At 43.4% G+C, this 19,429-nt stretch overlaps 1 protein-coding gene across 6 annotated transcripts in view; it reads left to right on the top strand.

Moving 5' to 3' along the window:
- The window catches only part of FBXL17 (F-box and leucine rich repeat protein 17), a 513,866-nt gene that overhangs the window by 156,755 nt on the left and 337,682 nt on the right, over positions 1-19,429 (top strand). The window lies entirely within an intron of this gene.

Below are 19,429 nucleotides of genomic sequence, written 5' to 3'. Positions count from 1 at the left end.
CCATTGTGAATTGACTTCAGTTCAGTTCGCATGATCTCAACCAATAGTCAGGAAGATGCTATTTTATTCATAAATGACTAAATACTCATTTAATGACTAGTCAATAAATGTTAAAAAGAGGAAGAATTTTTGAGAAAACTTCATTTTTTTATATGCTATATAAAATTTATATTTGTCATACCTTAGGGGTAGATGTTTTTCCTTTTTAGATTGTTGATATATTTTAAAGTTAATTAATTACTGATATTAATTCTGATACTGTACATGCATGCTAAGTCACATCAGTCATGTCTGACTCTTTGCGACTCTATGGACTGTAGCCCTCCAGGCTCCTCTGTCCACGGGATTCTCCAGGCAAGAATACAGGGGTGGGTTGCCATACCCTCCTCCAGCGAATCTTCCTGACCCAGGGATTAACCTGTGTCTCTTATGTCTCCTGCATTGACAAGGGGATTCTTCACCACTAGCACCACCTGGGAAGCTATCTTAGATATTATTGGTGCTTCAGTTGTCAGTTTCTAAGCTTGAACTGAATTCTTGGGATATGTCAGATATGGGTATGTTTGTTTTTAAGGAGAGGTGTTTTTTGGAAGGTAACAGCTAAAAAAATTCAGATATTTTCTTGGACCATATCATATTTAAAGAACTTTTTGTAAAACACATATTTTAAAAGTGCTTATGGCTGAAAATATGAAATGTTTTCTAAAGAAAAACAAAATTGATTTTTTTTTCAGTCAATTTAACATAAGTAAGTGAAAGAGTGTTCATCCATGCAGCTAACTCAATTCTCGTCTTCTTTTTCATGTTTATTCAGAGACTAGAAATGAAAGATGAACTTTCTTGCCTTCTAAATTTCAAAACAACTGATCAGTTTAGAATGTCTTACTCTAAAGATAGAACATATGGTTTTTCTGCTTTTGGGGTGATATTGCTGTTAAGTTATAGATTATCATTTTGTTTGTTTCTGATTAATTTATAGGAACTTGAGTGGTAGTTTGAGACGTGGAAATTGTGTTCTTGAATTCATTCAGCTCTGAAATATTCCCCTTTGAGTAGACAAGTGACGACTCTGAAGAGGTGTTTGTAGGATGCTGTTGGTTCTTTTCAGCTTTTTGAGAGTTAAGAGTTGAGCTAGAAACTAAGTTTTGAGAATTTAGATAATGATTCTCTAGGCCTGGTGTGATCCATTAATAGATTTTTTTTCTTAGAAGTTTACAAGGGACAGCAAGCCACTTATTGCTGTCATCAAAGCTAATGGTATAACTGCTGATCCTAAGACTTTGGCATTTCACCTAATCTCTTAGCCTCAGTTTTCTCATCTGTAAAATGAGGATAATAGCATCTACCTATGTCTTGGGCTGTAGAGGAAGAGTATTTGGCACATAGTAAAGCAGCATTTGAAACATAAATATACATAAGTAATTATAAAAATGTTCATTATTACATACAAAATCTCCTTATAACTCTTTAGTCCTAATCCACTCATGTTCTATCATAAAAATAAAAATGTAAAATGATTTTCATGAAAATAAATCTCAGTTAAAAGCTTTATGACCTTCATTCTACCTGAGTGCCAATTCAGAATATTAAGATGAATAACTGTCTGCTCTTCATGAGTTTGTTTTCTCCCCTTTAACCCACTGAACAACTAAAATAATATTTTAAATCATCAAAAAATTCCTACATAGCAATGCACTGAATCAGGGGCATATAGTGTTGTACCTCATTGAATTTTGTTTTATTGAAATAGAGTGGGTTCACATTGTTGTGTTGATTTCTTCCACACTGCAGAGTGACTCGGTTGCACATCCACGTGCATTCTGCTCAAGCAACACTCTTGTGCACTGCAGCGCATCACAGCGCGGTGGGCGCCGTTCCCCGTGCTGTGCGGCGGGGCCGCGTTGCTGGTCCGCCCTGCGTGTGGTGTTTGCGTCTCAGATGTCACACTCCCAGTCCACCCCCCACCCCCCACCCCCTGTTCTGTGTCTGAGATTCTCTTTCTTTTTCATAAAAGCTCATGTGTGTCGTATTTTAGATTCCACATATAAGTGATATCGGATGACATTTGTCTTTATTTCTGACGTCGCTTGGTGTGATAATCTTTAGTTACGTCCACGTTGTTGCAGTGGCGTCATTTCACTCTTTTAAAATAATATTCCATTGTGTGTGTGTGTGTTACATACCTACGTGTGTATATATGGGGCTTCCCCCCGGGCTCAGTGGTGACGAATCCACCCGCACTGCAGGAGGCACAGGAGATGCGGGTTTGATCCCCGGGCCGGGAAGATCCCCGGAGGAGGGCATGGCAGCCCACTGCAGTATTCTCGCGGGAGCATCCCCCGAACACGGGAGCTTGACGGGGTGCAGTCCATGGAGTCACACAGAGCCGGGCGTGCCTGAAGGGACTGAGCATGCGCGCACGTATTCGCGTATGCTGCACCTTCTCTGTCCGTTTGTCACTGAACATTTTGGTTGTTCCTCTGTCTTGATTATTGTAAATAGTGTTGCTGTGAACATTGGGATGCATGTATCATTTTGAATTATATTGTTCTCCGGATATAGGCCCAGGAGGGGGATTGTTGGATCACGTGGCAACTTCACTTTTTTGTTTTTAAGGAGCCTCTGTAATGCTTTCCATAGCGGTTGCGCTAATTTACATTCCCACCAGCAGCAGGGGGGCGGGGGGGGGGGCTCTTCTCTGCGCCCTCTGCCGCATTTGTTATTTGTAGACTTCTTAATGATGGCCATTCTGACTGGCCTAAGGTATGTTATACCTTACTGTTATTACACAAATGAGTGACTTTGATTTTTATTTTTCAAATTAGTGTAGGCAGTGTCTACATAAGCGGTAGCATTTTATCACCTTTACTTTTTTCATCCTACTAAGGCCGTAATATGTGTTCCGAGGGGCTACTCTTTTTACACTTTATAACCCTATTACCCTTACTCTAGTTATGATGTCTATTTGTGCTACATTTTCATTCCAGCAGCTGCCACAGCAGCATGTATCAGTGCTTCGCTGGTAAAATGAATGAATTCATCTTTCAAATGACTCAGTTTGTGGAAGTCCTAACACGTAAAATGAACAGATAAATTTCTTTGTTGTATTTATCCTTTGATAAAATGGTTTCTTCAGGCTTTAATATAAGTATATAAATATTAAATGAGGAACGTTGGCTATCTTTCTTGAACGGACCTTTCTTGGATCTTGGCTTTACACTTTATATGTCATTTTACCTTGCTTATGTTAGCCTCAGCTCGTTCACTCCTTGTGTTTTTATCACACACTTGTTTATAAATACAGAGTACTTCTGTAAGCAGGGATTTCAACTTCATTTATCTGGTCTCTAACACATGAGGTCAGTCTTTATCCAAGAGAGAGATTAGGAGATACTGCTCTCATGTTCTTTTTGACTTTCAGATTCATTCACACTGTGCAGTAACAGGGATTTTATTTAAGGATCAGTGTGAGTCTGCTTCATTCAGTCTTGTGGTTTACATATAAATACATAGCAGTGTCAGGCACAGATGGGGTCATGTCTCTAAGTCGACAGAACAGACTCCCTGAATTAGAGAATGCGATCTGGGGCTTGATAAGAATAATTTGTAATGAAACTTAAATGAGGAAATATACCACTGAGGGAAGGAAAGTGAGTGGGTCTCGTTTATTAATTAATTTTTATTGAAGTATAGTTAATTTACAATGTTGAGTTTCAGTTATACAACAAAATGATTCATTTATCATTTATTAATTTAAAATAAACATTTATTGAAAATTACAGTTAGAGTCTGGTTAATTGAAAAACATATTCAATTGATTAAAACATCGACAGTTATATTCACTTAGTAGTTTTGAATTCCTTGGACTCAAGGAGATCACACCAGTCAATCCTAAGGGAAATCAGCCATGACTACTCATTGGGAGGACTGATGCTGAAGCTGCAGCTCCAGTACTTTGGCCACTTGATACGAAGAGCAACTCACTGGCAAAGACCCTGATGCTGGGAAAGATTGAAGGCAAAAGCAGAAGGGGACGACAGAGGATGACATGGTTAGATGGCATCACTGACTCAATGGACATAATTTTGAGCAAACTCCAGGAGGTAGTGAAGTACAGGGAAGCCTGGTGTGCTGCAGTCCATGGGGTCACAAAGAGTTGGACACAAATTAGCGACTGAAAAAAAAAAGTTTTTGAACATTTATAAAATATTTACTGGTGTTTTATTGTCAACTAATTCAGCTATCTTATTTAAACAATGTTTCCACTGCACCTGGGCAGCTCCTGTTAGCCACAGGGAAGTCCCTACATATGTGCAATATTATATATTCACTTACATACAAACGCATGCTGTGTCAATCATTAATCATAGAGAATCCAGATAATCATATTTTTCTTTACAATTTTGTTTAACATTGTGCAGTGTTAATAATGATGGCCTAAGGGTCTCCTGGATGCTGAGGGAGAGATAAATTATGTTGCATCTTTATTGAAGTCACTGTCTTTGAAAACAGGGAATTCATTTCCATGGTAACTCACTATCAGTCAAACATAGAAGGTATGTGTTCAAAAATTTTAGCTTGGAACCGCAATATTTATTTGGGCCTACATACTATTACTCGTTATTTCCCATAATAATTTTTGGAATAGAGTTTGTTTGCGAGCTCCCTCTTCTCCGGGCACACTGGCCCAGGAAGAGAGTCCAGTAGCGTCCGTTGACTAAAGGCAATTGAGCTCCTCATATGTTTGCTCTCCAGCCCAGAGGTATCACAGGTAGTTACACAAAAGCTGTTGATCACAGTGTATTTGCAAAACCGTCAGGAGCATCGCCGCTTCCCCACTGTAGACTTCCTTACAATTGATTGTCTCCCAGTGGGATGATAGGCTATCCACATTTTTCTCCACAAAAAAAGCTGCCCACTGGAGCTTTCTCTGTTATATTCACTAGTGGAAATGCTTGGTTATTATGTTCGATCAGAGGTACTTTTCGACATGCAATTGGCTATCAATCTTGGATCTTTAAAAACGAAACAATACCCCTGTGCCTGAGGAAGCTGCCAGCAGCTCCAGATACTTTTGCGCTTTCATCTGGCTCAGAGGAGAAAACAAAGTCTCTGAGCTCCCTGGGTTTCCCAGGCGAGGTGTGGGGCATACTCTGGGAGTTCCTCCTTCTTCTGGGCTGTCACCATGAGCTCCCGTTAGACTGACTGTTCTTTCCGTTTGGAAGCTGGCCCGCCCTTCTCCTTTCTCTCCTGCTTCGAGCCAGTCCCAGGTCTGTTTGCCCTCCTATCCTCTCTTCTGTCTGAGCGTCCTCTTCTGTGTCACAGGGGGCTTCTCTCTGCAGGCTGCATCTAGCGGGAGGCAGGAGGGCCGAGGGAGGGAGTCCCTCCAGTGTTTCTTTGCCTCCTTCTCTGTCTCAGGTTGCGTTTCTGGGTACAGGCTTCCTCTCTCTGTGATCCCAGCCCTGGACAGCCCTCCTGCAGCCCCAGCTTGCAGTGGGAGACCAGGCACCTGGTTTTCATGAACACTGAGGCTTCTTTCTTGTCTCTCTAGCCTTGGGATGCTCGTGGCCTCCTGCTGTTGAAAAATCTGTGGCTTACATTAGCCTCTCTTCTCAGCTTCTACTTCATCAGGATAACCTTTTTTTTTTAATGAAATTCCCTTCATGTAATTGAATAAATGCTTATAGGGATTTGTTTTCCTAGTAAGATACTAGAACATATTTCTGTTTGCATCATTCAGGATTTCTTACATGAGACCACATCTAAGAGAATAGAACTGATATTTATCTCCCCTCTAAGAATCTTGTAACGATATGATCAAAGCACAAAGCAGAGAATTGCACACTATATAACATTTAAATTAGACTTGACCTTTCCTTACACTGGAGCTTCCCTCATAGCTCAGTTGGTAAATAATCCACCTGCAATGCAGGAGACCCTGGTTCAATTCCTGGGTTGGGAAGATCCTCTAGAGAAGGGATAGGCTACCCACTACAGTATTCTTGGGCTTCCCAGGTGGCTCAGCTGGTAAAGAATCACCCTGCAATGTGGGAGACCTGGGTTTGATCCCTGGGTTGGGAAGATCCCCTGGAGGAGGGAAAGGCTACCCACTCCAGTATTCTGGCCTGGAGAATCCCATGGACAGTCCATGGGGTTGCAAAGAGTCGGACACGACTGAGCGACTTTCACTTTCATTCCCTGGATTATCTCTAGCCATACTCTTGTCTTGGATCTAGATAAGCTAAAACTCGATAGATAGAAACAACTAGCTGTGTGACAGATAGGAATAATGAAGCTGCAGCTCTTGGTGATTCCCAAGAGTAGGATGGAGGGCCAGATGCTTAATTATAAAAAGGTAGTCTTTATACATGCTCCTTTCGCTTTGTGTGCATGCTCAGGCGTGTCTGACTCTCTGTGGCCCCATGGACTGAAGCCTGCCAGGCTCCTCTGTCCATGGGATTCTCCAGGCAGGATACTGGAGTGGGCTGCCATTCTCCTCTCCAGGGGATCTTCCCAACCTGGGGATCGAACCCAGGTCTCCTGCATTGGCAGGCACATTCTTTACCACTGAGCTACCTGGGAAGCCTATGTTCCTGGAAAGGGTAAAATTTAAGTGTTTCTCAGTGCTGTAATATGTGCTAATTCACAGAGGCAAATGTAAAGAGAAATATGTTACTAAGTAAGTTAATTGTTGTGAACTAGTTATTTGAGTTATTATTAGTTACCAGTTAATTAAAGTTATATATTGGATGGTTTTGACTGACAATTAAAAATAACCTATTACCATATCAGTTGTTGTCATTTAGTTGCTCAGTTGTGTCTGACTCTTTGTGACTCCATGGACTGCAGCACGTCAGGCCTCACTGTCCATCACCAACTCCCGGAGTTCACTCAGACTCCTGTACATTGAGTCAGTGATGCCATCTAATCATCTCATCCTCTGTCATCCCCTTCTCCTCCCGCCCTCGGTCTTTCCCAGCATCAGGGTCTTTTCAGTAGAGTCAGCTCTTCACATCAGGTGGCCAAAGTATTGGAACTTCAGCTTCAGCATCAGTCCTTCCAATGAATATACCAAATCAGTATTTCTGTTTATTTTTTAATTTTTAGATCTTGGTCATGCTTTTTGTTGATGTAAGAAAGTGTAAGTGACCCAAATTGCATAATATTGAACTAAATCATAAATTTTGAAGTTTAAAGTTAGTGGTTTAAAATTTCATCTCAATTACCTTTTCAACTCAAAGATGGAAGAAAGTGGTTGAAAGAAGAGAATTAGTTCCTTGTATCAGAAGGTAGTGCTTTAATATATAAATCAAACTTAATAATTTCTGTGCTTCATGTTTGAAAAATTTATATTATCTAATAATAGTTTCATGTTCTGTGTGCTCTAATATCAAGGAAAACCTTGTAAAGGCCTTCTTTCTGAGTGCCATTTCTTATTGTTAACTGGTATACTGGGCTTCCCTGGTGGCTCCGCTGGTAAAGCATCCACCTGCCATGTGGGAGACCTGGGTTCGATCCCTGCGTTGGGAAGATCTCCTGGAAAAGGGAAAGGCTCCCCCCTCCAGTATTCTGGCCTGGAGAATCCCATGGACTCTGTAGTCCGTGGGGTCGCAAAGAGTTGCACGCGACTGAGCGACTTTCACCTTCACGGTACTGCCTATAGCATAGTTGTTAACCTAGAATTTTACATCATTCACTTCTGCCTCTTAACACTGAGTGTGACTTGTCAATTCCAAATGTAAATACACGTAAACCAATGCTGTTGCTTCTTATAACTTTTTTTTTTTTAGGACAAAGGTAAAACTAAGTACAGCAAATGGGACCTGAGTCCATGTTTGTAGAGTTCCTGACTCGGATTTTGAGTGTGAATCCGTACATGCTCTTTAGAGGTTTCAGTTTTCTAAGATTTTCCTTAGAGAGTGTCTATTCTTTTATTATTATTTTGGCATTTAGATGATACCATGAATAATGAAATCAAGTACAATGCCAGAAGTGAAGATTGTGGAAGAAATAGTATTTTTCCTGCGTGCATCCTGATATGTTTCTTTCTCACTTAGTAGGGGTGATCTGATTGGTTCATTTTTAGATTGTTATATCAGCCTGGTTTTCCCTCTGAAGGGGGTGTCTGAGGCTTTATTGGGGACTCCGCAGGAGAGGGGCGGGGAGGAGTCAGGTGCACATTTGGGGATGTTTCCCCTCACACAGATGCTGAGGAATGCCTGGGTTAGCTGTGCCCCCCAAGGACGCAGGGGGCCCCAGACCCTGGGTGAGCCCCAGAGGAGAGCTGTAGGTGCCTACTGATGGAGCCGCACGCTCTTCCTGCGTGTGTTAGGAAATCTGTTCCCGATTTATGGAGGTGGGAAAACGAGCAGTGGCCTGGTGGGTGGCTACTGTCCCGGGTGCCCGGGTGCTCTGAACAGTACTCGGTCACAGAATGGAAGAACTAGAGCCTGAGGTAAGTTTTGGGCACTCTTCACTCTGAACTTTGCTTTATTATGAGGCTCAGAGATGAGAGTGTAAGCCCAAGAGATTTTCCATGTGACCATGAATATTCTAAACCAGGACGAAAGAAATCAGTTACATATCGTGAGTCAGAAAGAAATAAATAAAAGGTATTTCATTTTAGAGAGTGGGTATACCATTTCTGTAACTTTTTTTTTTTGAATGCCAGGAAATGGCAATATATGCCAGAGTATTTTTTTTTTAACTAAAAATTGTTATTGTCATTTCTTTGCTTTACAGTTTCACACATTTAACAATAAAGAATGGAATAATTTGATTTTTTGGCTTTAATAGTGTAATATCAGGAAGTCAGTGTACAGGTCACTTGGCATAGATATGATAAACTTTTGTCCTAGGCTAATGACATTTCGATGACTACTTTTAAAAATAAGAATGTAAAACTTTTATTTGGAATATATTTCCAAAACCTTTGACACACTGAGGTACTATGATACATGGTTGCAAGCGATTGAAATGGGTTTAAAATCCCATGAATTGTCTTCTTTAAAAAAAAAAAAATCTGTGAACTTGGTGTAAGAAAATGAAAGAGAAGCGCACAACCAGCCCATCAGATGAAGCAATCTCCCCTTGCTTGTTTCCTGTTTGATTTAAGTTACCCTTAATTTGTTTAAGCTTTGCTTTTTTTTTCTTATTTAAGTGAAGCAGTATGAATATTTCATTTTTTAATTGAGGAGAAATTTTGTTTCCTAGCACCTGCAGACTGAAAAACCTGACAGGGCTTCTTAGTTCTGCTAACTTCAGGTGCTGTTTGTAGTTTGTTATGAGCTCTAGAAATCTTCTATGGAGAAAAGAAAGGGACTTGGTGGAAAGAAAAGTCCTCGGGAAAGAGTCAGTTAGAGAGTGTGCTGCCTGCCAGACTGGAAGAGGAGGAGCCGATCCGTTCTGAGTCTGTTCGGAGAAGCAGGGACGCAATTAACAAACGCACGTCTCTGCAACAGTGATTAGAATTTTGGGTGAACTACTCAAAATTCCTGCCATACATATCAAAACTCTGTCAAATTACAGAGACTTCTTAAATGTTCTTCATTTTAAGAACAAATATGAAAAGAGATGATGCTTCCTGTTCTAAGATAACCTTTGATTGTGTGGAATGAGATTTTTTTTTTTTAATGTAATGCTTACATATTCGTGAACTTTCTGTTCAGATATATCACTTTTAGAAACATGTAGCTTCAGAGCTGCAGATCCTGCGTTTGATACAGTTACAAGAACAGAATCCTGGTTTAGGGAAACCTGAACCCTTGAAGTTATTTTTAAAGTTTTGACCCCGATTTCAAGCTCATTCTGCAATAGAGACATTTGATGGTTTGGTTGGATGCACCTAGTTCTGTGTAAGGGCACTGCTGACTCAGGAGTGAGTAAGACATGGGCCCTGACCTGTATTAGCTTGCCTTTGACTCTAGTGCTTAATTAGATTAAATTATAAAGCAGTGTGTGGTGGGAGAATGAACCACCTTGGTGGGTATACAAAGGGCAGAGTCTCTGACTCTGAATCCTGGGGGGTTTTACAGAGGGTGTGTCCTGGGGCTGTGAGCTTGAGTTGTGGTTTGATAGGAACTGAAGCCAGCCTGTAACTACTCCTGGAGACTTGGGACAGTATGCTGCTAATGCTTTGTTTTTAGAATCATGCTAGCTTGCTATTATTTTTTTTTTATTATTACTTTGGATATATATGCCCACACAGTAGTTTAATCAATTAATTAATATTTTTTTTACTCACTATAAATTGAACCACTAGTATGCTTGTAGCTAGCCAACCTAATGAACTGAGCACATTGATATATAATTAAGACTTTTACATATTAAATTTAGAAGTGTAAATGCTGTCTGTGTGCTGATGAGCCCCACATCTATTTGGCATCTCTCCTCGGATATTCAGGCATCTCAAAGGTAGCATTTTCAAAACCAAACTCTCTCCCTACCTTCCCCAAAGCATCTTAATTAATTGCAATCATACCTTCCAGTTCCCCAAACCAAAAGCCTTGGCGTCATCTCTGATTCTTACTTTTTCTCTCATGCTCCATAACTCAGTTGTCAGAAAATTCTGTCGATTCTAATTTCAAATATATCCGGAATCTGGTCACTGTATACCGCCTCTGGGGGCTGTCACAGTGGTCCAGGTCCCTGCTACTGCCTGACTTCATTAATTCATTACAGCCTCTCTGCTCCTTTGCTCCTAGTCTAAGACTCACACAGGGGCTAGAACGATGCATTTAAAATGTGAGTTAGATCATGTCACATACCTGCTTAAAACCCACAGAGTCCCCACATAGAGCAGAGCAGAAGCTGAGCTTCGTAACTTTGACCGGCAAGGCACCATACAGTCTTCCTTAGTCTAAGGCTCACACAGGGGCTAGAACAATACATTTAAAATGTAAGTTAGATCATGTCACATACCTGCTTAAAACGCAGAGCAGAAGGTGAACTTCGTAACTTCGGCACTGTACAGTCTTCCTGTCTTCGCTCCCTTGCTTGGGCGTGCCTCCAGTTAGTGTTCCTTCTGTTCACTCTGCTCCGGAAGCTCTGGCTCCTCACTAACGCTCTGACATCGTAGACCAGCTCCCATCGCAGAGCCTTTGCACTAGCTCTTGCCCCAGACATCAGGATGGTTTTGTTTGCTCCTTCACTTCCTTCAAACTTCTGCTCATGTATCTTTTCAGTGAGATCATTTTTGACGTTTTGTTTAAAATTACACTCCATCTTCCTCCCTTCCGCTGGTCTCCATCTACCTTGCCTTTTAAAATTTTTTTTCTCTATAGTATATGCTTACCGCCTTTTAACATAGGATATAATTTGCTTACATATTATTTCCACTGTCCCTTTCCAACTAATAATATAAGCATGCTGTGTACAGGGATTTTTGTCTGTTGTGTTCACTGCTGTATTTTTAGCAGCTGGAATGTTTTCTGGTATATAATAGGTGCCTAATAGTTACTGACTCTATGAATGATATTTTCAGTGCTTTTTTTTGAGTGATTACAGAGGCTGAGCTTTATAAATTATTTTTATACTTTCAGCGAAAGTGCAAGTGTTAGTCACTCAGTCGTGTCTGACTCTCTGCGACCCCATGTGCTGTAGCCCTCCAGGCTCCTCTCTCCTTGGAATTCTCTGGGCAAGAATACTGGAGTGGGTTGCCATTTCCTTCTCCAGGGGATCTTTCCAATCCAGGGATTGAACAGAGCTCTCCTGCATTGCAGGCAGACTCTTTACCCACTGAGCCACCAGGGAATACCCTTTCAGTAACTGGATTTAAATATGACTTGCTCTGCACTAGGGAAGTGGCTCTCTGTTCAGGATGGATCAACTGGGTATCTTTTTCAGAAGTAGTGGTGGTTATTAGTATCTTTTGAAAGTTTCCCCATATGATCCTAATGTGCACCAAGGTTGGAACCATGTGCTCACTAAAGTGTGAATTCACTATGTGTGAATGAATGCCTGAGAGCGAACCATCACTGCTGTAGCAGAGATGCAGATTTGGATTGGCTCAGGCATTAAGGTCAGATGTTTGCAGTGAGAGGTTGGTCATGAGTAGCACAGCCCCGGGGGGCTGGTAGGAGAGGCGCTAGGGAGGGGTGAAGGGAAGGCGGACTAGATGGAGCAGACACAGGGCACACCCAGTAGCTGTAGCAGGAAGGAAAGTGGATTCCCCTGCTCCCTTGGCAGCTGTTGACAGTTGCTTTCTGTCTAAAGGGCGTAGGTCGACTGGGGACTGCCTGGTTAGTAATTTGTTTTAAAGCAGGTATATTATATTTCTGAGACTCACTAATTTTTCTTCTCTCTGAAGTAATCAGGAAGTGAGCTCAGTTTTAAATAACGAGTCCAGGTCTCTGAACACAATGAGAATAACTTCTTGAAACTTGGAGATTTGAGCTATTTTAACGTAACCTATCAGGAAACGGTAGGCACGGACAGTGAAGGGCTTTCATATGCATGCTCTGAAATTCCTGTCTGCAGTTGAAATGGTTTCTGTTTCCTCAAAGTTTCAGAGAAGGGAAATATGATCAAAGTTATTTAAACAATATTTCTGTGGCTGGTAATGTGGCAAGGAGTTAGAAGGGATAGCTCTAAGGAGGAACAGTGAGTAAAAATGTCCTGGAAAGCAAGACCGCGCGAATAAAATGGTGAGAGATGGCAAATCCAGCAGGAGGGCAGGAGAGCCAGCCAGACTTGGATTTGGAAACAAAGCAAAGATACTGCAAACCAGTGTGGTGAAGAAGGCGGTGGCTGGAAGGACACCTAGAGAAGGGCCAGAGAGCTCACGTGGCAGCTCCTGCAGATGCGATCAGCGTCCCGGGCCATGGAAGTCTCCTTTTCATGGTTAGGACTGGAAATTGTTATTGTCTCTGCCCGGCTCTCAGGCAGTGGAAAGCTTTCTGTTACAGCCTGAGGGTCTCAGTTCTGTGAGGTGCTGGGAAGGATTTCCTTGATGTCCTCAGTGTGACTTGCTAAGTCACTTCAGTCGTGTCTGACTCTGTGCGACCCCATAGACGGCAGCCCATCAGGCTCCCCCGTCCCTGGGATTCTCCAGGCAAGAACACTGGAGTGGGTTGCCATTTCCTTCTCCAGTGCATGAAAGTGAAAAGTGAAAGGGAGGTCGCTCAGTCATGTCCGACCCTTAACATGGACTGCAGCCCACCAGGCTCCTCTGTCCGTGGGATTTTCCAGGCAAGAGTGCTGGAGTGCCTGCCACCGCCTTATTCAGCTTCTGTTACTACTTCTGCTCTTGAGTGCCAGCCATAACCAACCAAACTGAGGTTCGGCCTAGTTGATGAGCAGAACAGATGCCCCTCATCCTCCCCCTCGGAAAACCAAGTTCTCCTCTAAGTGTAGACCCTGTCCAGATGCGGAAGCCTTCCTTTGCCCAGGGTAGAAATTCCCTCTGCCCCGGCCCGTGCCTGGCATCTCAGTGTCTTTACCCGTAGTTGTAGTTTGGCCCTGTGCACGCCACACCTCCCTCCATTTCTCCTGTGTCTCCCTCGTGGTTCCCAGTAGGCGGCTCTCCCCGGGCCCCTCTCTCTTCCCCGAGCCTGTGGTCCCCCCTGCAGTCCCCGTCTAGGCAGCCTGACCGGTGCCTGGCAAATGAGTGTGTGTTGCCGATCCACAGCAACGGCGGCCTGTCTTCACCTTGACGTTGCTTCCTGAAGATTGTGACTGATTGCTCTGAAGCCCGGTCCTGGTGACGCCAACATCTGCAGGGCTGGCAGGAAGTAATTTAGGGACTAGTTGACATTTGAACATGGTTAACCATACAGAAGTTATCTTTCTCGAAAGTTATCACCTCCAGCTGGCTTCACGTAAATTATCCTCGCTGGTCTGAACCAGTGGGACACCCCCCCCACCCCCCCCCGCCCCGACCTGACGCCTTTGCCAAGGGCACTCTGAGTCCCTCTCCGTTGCTTCACCCGCTGGAGTCAACCTGCACAACTGAGGATTTTGTTTCAGGTTGTACTTTTCCAGAGTCTGAAGAAAATTTGAAAGCCATTTGTGGTCTTTTTATAATCCTCCAAGTCTCTGTTTCCTAGGTAACATTTTAATGTCTCATTTTGTTCTTAAATACATACACAGCCATACAGTCTTTGACTAATTTTAGCCTTTAACCTGAATTGGCTATAAGTAATATTTTTTTTTCTCAATAAAAGCAGTATTAAACTGAAAGTTGATTTACCGACAGTCTACATTCTGACTTGGATTTCTTTTCAAATACCTTACTAAACTGTTTAAAAATGGGAACAAAGCCCTTCAAAGATCTTGGTTGTATGGCTTCTCTTATTCAAATCCTCTGTGATTTGTGTAACCTAAGACTACCAGTGAATTTGTAAGAAAAGTCAGTTTAATTAAAATGTCAGTTTCCTAAATGTAATTATTTGTTTCAGACTATGAAGGATTATGTTGGGTAGCTTTTCATGAAACACTGGAGGGCACTATTATGAAATTCCCTTAGCAAGGCAAGCAGTGTGATGAATCTGACAGAGCTGTTTGTGGCATAAAAACACCAGAGCCTGTAGACGTGCTCTGGACGTGTCTTATAATGTTGCCGGTTCCCAGGGCTCAGCCTCCTGGAACTGCTTTGGATGCTGTCATTTTTCAGGTTGAACTGGCCAGTGTGGTCACAGGGAAGGCTTCATGAGCAACGTCAGCGACTGTAAGCTCATGAAAAAATGGGCCTTAATTGAACCTCAGGGCAAAACGCTCTTGACGATCTCAGTAGACAGCTGGCATGTGAGAACCAAAGTAAACCTTTCTTTTCATGTTTGAGTTCATGCTCCATTGGAAGAGAAAAAATGCTTCATTTATGGACAGTAAACCCAGGGCAGTCACATCTGACCCACCTTGCCCTGAGGGGTGGGCCTGGAGGCAGGATTTCTAAAAGCTTAGGAGTTAATCAACTAGAATGAGAGTTTTATCATATGTAGATGGTTTCTGGAATTGTGACTTCTTTCTGTCCTATTCCTCCTAGAAGATTTTGGATTTTCCTAAGTCCAAAAAATAGGTTTCCTCTCATCTCTCCCTGTTATCAGCACTTTAGTAAGTATTCAGATCTCAGTTACCTTCCCTAATTTGAGGGGCCCAACTGGTACAAGTGAAGCCTCTTTATTACAGACCTCAACTGTGTCCTCTCACTGTGTGCTGGTGGACGCAGTCAGTGTCCTCCTGTGGTAAAATGCACAGAAGAACAGTTTACCTTTCAAGCCGTTATTGAGTGTTCTCTTCAGTGGTAGCAAGTACATTCACAGAGTTGTGAGATTCTTTACTGTGAGGGAAGCTAAGAGATATAGTGGTAATTCACATAGCAACTTTGTGTGAGAAGCTGTGCTAGAGCCCAGAATATGTGTGTGTCAGGAGGTATTTATGTGACTGGATAGGATTTTTATGATCTTGCATCTTCCTGCTGACAATAATGCAGGATAGTTAAGAAAATAAAGTGACGCTGTATATGTATCATATGTGCCATATTTAACAGCTCACACACGCACATGGTTAGGGCAAAATTCATCCTTCAAAATAGTTTTTAGCAGCCCTGTGGTTCCATTTCATGTCTTTCTGATTTTGCTGAGGTACAGACACGAGGCTACTGTCAGGATATGAGCTCAGCAAGCCCCCCAGTGCCTGTTACTCACAGAGGCTACTTGATTCTATACATGTTCCCAGGACAGTAGTGATGAAAATTTTTTGGGTGTTGGGATCACAAGTACCCTGTAAAGAAAGCTAACTATAAAAATAAAGTGGCTTAAGAAAATTTTTTTTTAATTGAGGTATAGTTGACAATATTAGATTATGGTAATAAACATAGTGATTCAAAATTTTAATAGATTGTACTCCATTTATAGTTGTCAGAAAAAGGTGTTCTTTTTTTAATATAGAAAATAGAGTACATTACTGAGGGGAACGTTTGAAGGATAACAAATGATTTAAGTGATGTCTGAAAGACTATGGGCTTCCCTGGTGGCTCAGTGGTAAAGAATCTGCCTGCCAATGCAGGAGGCATGGCTTTGATCCCTGGGTCAGGAAGATCCCTTGGATGAGGGAATGGCAGCCCACTCCAGGATTCTTGCCTGGGGAGTCCCACGGAGAGAGGGGCCTGGTGGGTACAGTCCATGGGGTCACACAGAGTCAGACACGACTTAGTGACTAAGTGAGCAACAACTGAAGACTGTGGAAACTTACATTGCTATCTATTTTGTATTCTATATAGGGTTTTTTTTTTTTTTTAACCATTCCTTTTGTTACTGAAGAAAAATTGTTTTGTTCAATGCCAGTCTGCTTTTTTATGGGGCGAGGTAAAGGCTAGGGCCATGTTTCGGCTATAAAGTTAGACCCCACGGGAACCCCCGTCTGGGCCTTGGGTGTGGTACAGGAGACAGGGATCAAGACCATCCCCATGGGAAAGAAATGCAAAAAAGCAAAATGGCTGTCTGGGGAGGCCTTACAAATAGCTGTGAAAAGAAGAGAAGTGAAAAGCAAAGGAGAAAAGGAAAGATATAAGCATCTGAATACAGAGTTCCAAAGAATAGCAAGAAGAGATGAGAAAGCCTTCCTCAGTGATCAATGCAAAGAAATAGAGGAAAACAACAGAATGGGAAAGACTAGAGATCTCTTCAAGAAAATTAGAGATACCAAGGGAACATTTCATGCAAAGATGGACAGAGGTGGTATGGACCTAACAGAAGCAGAAGATATTAAGAAGAAGTGGCAAGAATACACAGAAGAACTGTACAAAAAGATCTTCACAACCCAGATAATCATGATGGTGTGATCACTCAGCTAGAGCCAGACATCCTGGAGTGTGAAGTCAAGTGGGCCTTAGAAAGCATCACTACAAACAAAGCTAGTGGAAGTGATGGAATTCCAGTGGAGCTATTTCAAATCCTGAAAGATGATGCTGTGAAAGTGCTGCACTCAATATGCCAGCAAACTTGGAAAACTCAGCAGTGGGATTGCTGCTGGGAGGGATTGAGGGCAGGAGGAAAAGGGGACGACAGAGGATGAGATGGCTGGATGGCATCACCAACTCAATGGATGTGAGTCTGAGTGAACTCCGAGAGTTGGTGATGGACAGGGAGGCCTGGCGTGCTGTGATTCATGGGGTCTCAAAGAGTCGGACACGACTGAGCAACTGAATTGAACTGAACTGACAGAGGCCTGCTATCACTGAGAAAGTGTCCCCTGCTGCGGGGGCAGTTTCCGTGTGTCCCGCCCCTCGCTCTCCATGCTCCTGGTGGCTCTGACGGGCATCAGCGGTGAGCAGTACGAGGCCTCTCTGAGAGCCGAGGCCCTTTCCGTCTTTCCCGCCCCTCACTCTCTGTGCTCCCCATGGCTCTGACAGGCATCAGCAGTGAGCACTACAAGGCCTCTCTGAGAGCCGGAGCCCTTTCCCTGTGTCCCGCCCCTCGCTCTCCGTACTCCCGGTGGCTCTGACGGGCATCAGCGGTGAGCAGTACGAGGCCTCTCTGAGAGCCGAGGCCCCTTCCGTCTTTCCCGCCCCTCGCTCCTCGTGCTCCCTGTGGCTCTGACGGGCGGCAGCGGCAGCAGCTCGAGGCCTCTCTCAGACCTGAGGTGGGAGGAGGGTTTCCCACGCTGCCCGGCTCTCCAGAGCGGCTCTGTCCAACCCTGAAGGCCCCAGCCCACACGCAGACGTAGAATAGATGTAAACTAAACAGCACGAAATGGGATAACAAATTCAGGTCCTTTAGCATACTGGTCCCGTTTCAGATACTCAGTGGCCTTGTGTGACGAGTGGTTACTGTGTTGGACGCTAGAGAGAGAAAACATGTCGGTCACTGAGGAAAGTTCTCCGTACAGTGTTCCCTGTGCTTTGTCCTGCAGCAGCGGGGATACCTGCGTCTTCTCTCGGGTTTGAAGCTCGCCTGACTCACTTTTGAGGCCTTTGGCAGTCAGGTTATGCCCGCAAATCAGGAATCACCTCCCCCACAGAAGGACTTAGGGTGGCCTGGGGCAGACCGGCCTGTACTGGAAGTGCTCCCTGATGGGGCTGGAAATGCCCGCTGCTGGTTCTCCGCTGCTGCTGTGACAAATGACCACACACACAGCAGCTTAAAACAGCACAGATCTGTTACCTCCTGGTTAACTAGTGAGATCAACACAGGTCCCATCAGACTAGAATGATCTGGCCTGTATTCCTTTCTAGGAAATTGAGAGATGTTTTCTCATCCCTTCAGGTTTTTGAGGAAATTCACTTCCTTAAGTTGGTAGGTCTGAAGTCCCGATGTCTTGCCAGCAGCTCTAGAAACTGCCGACATTCCTTGGCCCCTTGCCCTCTTCCTCTAGACGCAAAGCCAGAGAAAGCAGGTGGAACCCCTTCCACAGTTTAAATGTCCCCTGCCTCTTCTTCTATCACGTCTCTGACTTTAGCTGGGAGAGGTTCTCTCTTGCTCTGAATAATCCAGGACAGGCACCTTATCTCAGCATCCTTAACTTTAATCATATCCGCAAAATCTCTTTTGCCATATAAGGTGGCATATGAGGGCATAGATATCCTTGGGAGTGGTGTTATTCAGCCTACCAGTTCAGTTCAGTTCAGTTCAGTCACTCAGTCGTGTCCGACTCTTTGCGACCCCATGAATTGCAGCACGCCAGGCCTCCCTGTTCATCACCATCTCCCGGAGTTCACTCAGACTCACGTCCATGGAGTCAGTGATACCATCCAGCCAACTCATCCTCGGTCGTCCCCTTCTCCTCCTGCCCCCAATCCCTCCCAGCATCAGAGTCTTTTCCAATGAGTCAACTCTTCTCATGAGGTGGCCAAAGTACTGGAGCTTCAGCTTTAGCATCATTCCTTCCAAAGAAATCCCAGGGCTGATCTCCTTTAGAATGGACTGGTTGGATCTCCTTGCAGTCCAAGGGACTCTCAAGAGTCTTCTCCAACACCACAGTTCAAAAGCATCAATTCTTTGGCGCTCAGCCTTCTTCACAGTCCAACTCTCACTTCCATACATGACCACAGGAAAAACCATAGCCTTGACTAGCCGGACCTTAGTCGGCAAAGTAATGTCTCTGCTTTTGAATATGCTATCTAGGTTGGTCATAACTTTTCTTCCAAGGAGTGAGCATCTTTTAATTTCATGGCTGCAGTCACCATCTGCAGTGATCTTGGAGCCTAAAAAAAATTAAGTCTGACACCGTTTCCACTGTTTCCCCATCTATTTCCCATGAAGTGATGAGACCGCATGCCATGATCTTCGTTTCCTGAATGTTGAGCTTTAAGCCAACTTTTTCACTCTTCTCTTTCACTTTCATCAAGAGGCTTTTTAGCTCCTTTTCACTTTCTGCCATAAGGGTGGTGTCATCTGCATATCTGAGGTTATTGATATTTCTCCCGGCAGTCTTGATTCCAGCTTGTGCTTCTTCCAGTCCAGCGTTTCTCATGATGTACAAGCATAGAAGTTAA

This window comes from Ovis aries, chromosome 5, assembly GCF_016772045.2.
Source record: "Ovis aries strain OAR_USU_Benz2616 breed Rambouillet chromosome 5, ARS-UI_Ramb_v3.0, whole genome shotgun sequence".
Taxonomy (NCBI): Eukaryota; Metazoa; Chordata; class Mammalia; order Artiodactyla; family Bovidae; genus Ovis; species Ovis aries.
This window is presented reverse-complemented; position numbering and strand designations above follow the sequence as displayed.